This window comes from Globicephala melas, chromosome 12, assembly GCF_963455315.2.
Source record: "Globicephala melas chromosome 12, mGloMel1.2, whole genome shotgun sequence".
In the NCBI taxonomy this organism is placed as follows: Eukaryota; Metazoa; Chordata; class Mammalia; order Artiodactyla; family Delphinidae; genus Globicephala; species Globicephala melas.
The window spans coordinates 59731254-59736881 of record NC_083325.1 but is presented as its reverse complement, the minus strand read 5'-3'; the positions used below and the strand labels follow the sequence as shown (position 1 = coordinate 59736881).

General features: G+C 45.8%; 1 pseudogene; it reads left to right on the top strand.

Moving 5' to 3' along the window:
• Positions 1 to 292: 292 nt before the first annotated feature.
• Positions 293 to 843, top strand: LOC115854001 (large ribosomal subunit protein uL6 pseudogene; annotated as a pseudogene).
• Positions 844 to 5628: the final 4785 nt, after the last annotated feature.

Sequence of the window (5628 nt, the reverse complement as noted above, 5' to 3'; positions counted from 1 at the left end):
CCCATCCCAGGAATGCATCTTGGGGGCAGGTCAAGAGCTTCAGCTTCAGATAGATATGGTCACTTGTCTAACCTCAGAGCCACAGTTTCCTGGACTATGAAACAAGAACACCAATGCCTAAAGAGTCTTGGGAGGATTAAATGAGATGTTTACAGGTATGTAAAGCATTAGGCCTCTTCCCAGCAAATGCTGAACCTGTCCCATCTCTCCCTACACAGCCTCACCATGCTTTGTACTTGCTTACCAGGTTTAACCTAAACACACAGCTCTCTTTGCTGCATCTACTGCAAGAATGAAGACCATTCTCAGCAATTAGACTGTCAACATTCCAGAAAATATCGACATCACTCTGAAGGGAAGCACAGCTATTGTGAAGGACCCCAGAGGAGCCCTGCAGAGGGACTTCAGTGACATAAATGTAGAACTCAGTCTCCTTGGAAAGAAAAAGAAGCAGCTCCAGGTTGACAAACAGTAGGGAACTAGAAAGGGACTGGCTATTGTTCGTACTCTGTAGCCATGAACAGAACACAATCAAGGATGCTACCCTGGGCTTTCGTTACAAGGTGAGGTCTGTGTACACTCACTTCCCCATCAACGTTATTTCCAAAATTTCTTGGGAACAAAATATCAATACATACACAGGGCTCAGATAAGGCCAGGAGTTGCCTGTTCAGTTCTCAAGGCCATAAAGATGAGTTAATTCTTGAAGGAAACAACATTGAACTTGCATAAAATTCAGCTGCATTGATTCAGCAAGCCATAGCTGTTAAAAACAAAAATACCAGAAAAATTTTGGATAGCATCTATGTGTCTGAAAAAGGAGCCGTTCAGCAGGCTGATTAATAAGATCTAAGTTGTCCAACTACAGACACAAAAAGATGCCAGATGATTCCTTAGGCCTATCTGTGATATTTTAAGATGAAAGAAAAGCCCTGTATTGAAAAATATTATCTGGATAGATAGATTTGTGCTGCCTGCCAAACCTCAGCTCCGTATTTAATGGTTGATCCTCTTCTTGAAAACAGATTTTTTTTTTTTTTTTTTTTTTGCAGTACACGGGCCTCTCACTGTTGTGGCCTATCCCATTGCAGAGCACAGGCTCCGGATGCGCAGGCTTAGCGGCCATGGCTCACGGGGCCCAGCCGCTCCGCGGCACGTGGGATCTTCCTGGACCGGGGCATGAACCCGTGTCCCCTGCATCGGCAGGCGGACTCTCAACCACTGCGCCACCAGGGAAGCCCCAGATTCTTCTTTTAGATAAATTATATAAGGTCTCAACATAGCAATGGTTATTGGTATTCTTTGTCTTTTAACAAGGAGGACAGGGATGCATGTTGGGGCCCAACATGGACAGTTGTGGGCAAGTGGGCAAACAGGGCCATCAGGCCAGATGAAAAGGCTCAGGGGACCTTTTAATGCCCGAGAACCAAGGCTTCCATTTTGGTCTCTCAAAACTAGCCAGTCAGCCCTTTCCCCAGAAAGGACCTTCTAGCCCTTGTCCTCTAGACAAGACCTTCTAACCTCTGTCCTCTAGAGGGAAAGAAAGGAAGAAAAATAATGTCTGTTGAGCATCACTTGCTTTTCTTCTTCCTTTCAACTCCTTCCTCAAATGCATCCTTCCCCACTACGAAATGGCCATCAAATCCTGTTAATTCTTCTTTTGAAAGACCACTTCTCTCAGGCTTCCCTGGTGGCACAGTGGTTAGGAATCCACCTGCCAATGCAGGGAACATGGGTTAGAGCCCTGGTCCAGGAAGATTCCCACGTGCCACGGAGCAACTAAGCCCGTGCGCCGCAACTACTGAGCCTGCGCTCTAGAGCCCACGAGACACACCTACTGAAGCCCGCGCTCTAGAGCCCGCGAGCCACAACTACTGAGCCTGCGCTCTAGAGCCCGCGAACTACTGAAGCCTGTGTGCCTAGAGCCCATGCTCTGCAACGAGAGAAGCCACCACAGTGAGAAGCCCACGAAGAGTAGCCCCCGCTCGCCACAACTAGAGAAAGCCCACACGCAGCAGTGAAGATCCAACTCAGCCAAAAATAAATAAATAAAAATAAAATAAATTTTTAAAAAAAGAGAGAGCCTTCTCTCCATCCCCACTTCCATGGCTCTATTTGAGCCTCATCAGAGTTTGCCTTCACTCCCTAACAACCATTCCCTACTCCTCCAGCCCACCCTCACACTGCCTGCCCTAAGTATTTTCCAGGGGACCAGAGGTTGGGGGGAGGGGAGGCTGACCCTGTCATTCCCAAGCTTAGAAGCCTTTACAGATATTCAATTCCTCTCAAGGAAAGAAAAGTTTCTTTAGCCCCACATCCCTCTCGAGCGTCATTTGTCACCTCTTATCCCCACCCCACCAGGCACGCAGCACTAAAGCCACATCGCATTTGTCATTTCCTGAGTATGCCAAGCCCAGGCACAACTACATGCCTTCATTCAGGCTGCTGCCTCTGGGCCTGGCTCATCAAGTGAATTTTTACCCCAATCCCTTAAGGCGAATGTCATTAACCCATTTCTGCAAACAAGGTGTCACGCAAGATGGGTCCCTCTTACTAGGGTCCAAGACAAATTCCATGATGTCACAGGCATGGGCTAAGGAATATGCTACCTTGGGGATAGGGTAAGTGAATCAAGCAAGGATCTACCAAATAAGTGAAAGCTAAGGTCCCTTGGATCCACCCAGCCTCCCACAGAGAGACACACAGGGGCCAGGAAGCTGCAGGGCCCACAGTGTGGGTCTGTGTGGCAACGGAGGCTCCCACCCCAACCGCCACTCTTTCTTCACATAGTACAAGTGCCAGAACAAACGACATTGGTGCCAGGCAGTCTGTATTTGCCAGCTGTCTACAGGAGTTGTCTGAAAATGCCAACTACCCAGATCTTAGGATATGAGACACCAATGTGGGGCATTAGAGACTATCCTGTCAGGAAAAGAAAAGAACCCCTGGGCCCACAGGCTTACTTGAGATGCAGCACTCCTATAGGGAGAAGGCGGGAACTCCCATCCAGTCCCAGATGGCTCAGTATCCAAGCAACCTAGAGTAAGCACCCACTTTATTTATTTATTTTTAATTAATTAATTTATTTTTGGCTGAGTTGGGACTTCGTTGCTGCGTGCAGGCTTTCTCTAGTTGTGGCAAGCGGGGGCTACTCTTCGTCGCAGTGCGTGGGCTTCTCACTGCAGTGGCTTCTCTTGTTGCAGACCACGGGCTCTAGGTGCGCAGGCTTCAGTAGTTGTGGCTCGCAGGCTCTAGAGTGCAGGCTCAGTAGTTGTGGCACATGGGCTCTAGAGCGCAGGCTCAGTAGTTGTGGCGCACGGGCTTAGTTGCTCCGCAGCATGTGGAATCTTCCCGGACCAGGGCTCAAACCCATGTCCTCTGCATTGGCAGGCGGATTCTTAACCACTGTGCCACCAGGGAAGCCGGATCCTAAGAATCTTAATGGAAAAGTTAAGTCTGTTTTTTTTTTTTTTCCATATCCTCTATTTTGGGGAGAATAGGTATTCTCCAAAAACCATTTTCTAAAAATCCAGATTTGCTGATCTGTTTATAATCTTGGTGGGTTTTTCTTCCTCCATTTTAACTTTATCTTCTTCGTCATCATCATCACTCCCCAAATCACTTAAGTTCCCCCCACCTGAACACCTACTACATAGAGAGTGCTGTTTTGAAAAGTCATCTTTCCTTTAATAGATAACTGCACAGAACAGCAAGGAGGCGCTCGGGGGAGGCGGAGTATTTTGCTAGTCATGGAATTTGGAGAGCAAGCTTGCGTTTGGGAATTCAACAGTCAGCAAAGGTGCCAGTCCTTTTTATGGAGACCTGTCAGTCCTCCGTTGACTGTAAGAGTACACTCCTGATCTGCCTGCAGTTTTCATTTGATGACTTTGACCTTTCCAACAGAGTGTGTTACCATGGCAAGCTTCCCATTGGTTCAATGAGCCTCATTTGGAATCAGATGAGTAATTATGTCTTTTCTGGCTACCCACTCAATTCTAATTAGTGTACTCTACCTAACCAGAGCCAGCAGGAGCTGCCTCAAACTCTCTGCATCCCTTTCTACTGGATCTACGAAGCTCATTTGACTAGACAGTAAATGCTAATTGCTAAAAGTAGCCCTGGAAGTGTCCGCAGGCTCAGAATCCCTCCCCCCACTTCCTACCGTCTCCCTCACACCCTCCAATCTTTCTTCTTCCCTGTCAATTTATGTGATGATAACACCTTGATCTGGAATCATTTTTCTAATCTTTTAATCTTTAATCTTTTCAGTTAGTGTCACACCCTTGAGCCCATCTAAGAAAGGCTTTAGGGATAGGGTGGCAGGCGGGTGGGGGAGCCTGGAGGGCAGGGAGCTGTGGGGCTGGCCTAAGAGCACAGGCAGAAGACTGAGAACGTCTCCGAGGAAGGCAGCCTACTCAGGCTGTGAGGGAAGAGATGACAGAGCCCAGGTGAGCCTTTCTCCAAGTGGAAATGACCAAGGTGTGACCAAGGGATGAACAGCTTTGACGAAGGTCACTCCAAAGCCGGTGGCAGGTATTTGCCTAAAACCGTGCCTTCTCCCTTCCTACATCTTCTCACTAGATTAGTGTTTCTCAAAACGTTTTAGCAACAGGATCTTCACCTGAAATAAAATTTAGGCAGAATCCACCATTTAAAGCAGACAGAAGTTCAGAATGGCTATCATCAAAAAATTTACAAATAACAAATGTTGGTGAGGATGTGGAGAAAAGGGAATTCATACGCTGTTGGTGGGAATGTAAATTGGTGCAGCCACTTTGGGGAAGAGTATGGAGGTTGCTCAAAAAGCTAAAAATTGAAATACCATGTGACCCAGCAATTCCGCTCCTGGGTATATATCCGAGAAAAACAAAAACAGTAATTTGAAAAGATACATGCAAAAAAACAGAAAAGAAAAGATACATGCATCCTGGGGCTTCCCTGGTGGCTCAGTGGTTGAGAATCCGCCTGCCAATGCAGGGGACACGGGTTCGATCCCTGGTCCAGGAAGATCCCACATGCCGCGGAGCAACTAAGCCCGTGCACCACAACTACTGAGCCTGTGCTCTAGAGCCCGTGAGCCACAACTACTGAGCCCATATGCCACAACTATTGAAGCCCGTGTGCCTAGAGCCCGTGCTCCACAATGAGAGAAGCCACTGCAATAAGAAGCCCGCGCACAGCAACAAAGAGTAGCCCCCGCTCACCGCAACTAGGGAAAGCCCGCGCACAGCAATGAAGACCCAACACAGCCAAAAATAAATAAATTAAATAAATTAATTTAAAAAAAAAAAGATACATGCAGCCCAATGTTCACAGCAGCACTATTTACAATAGCCAAGACATGGAAGCAACCCAAGTGCCCATCAACATATGACTGAATTAAGAAGATGTGTGTGTGTGTATATATATATATATATATATATATATACCACATTATATATAATTATTATATAATATTATATAATATTGTTATATAATAATATATTATTATATATAATATATAATAGTAGTTAATACATAGATTAATATACATAGGTATATATAAAATATATATAGGTATAGGAATATAATCGATATAAGTATTATATATATATAATATACCTATATATATATTTATATATTAACTAC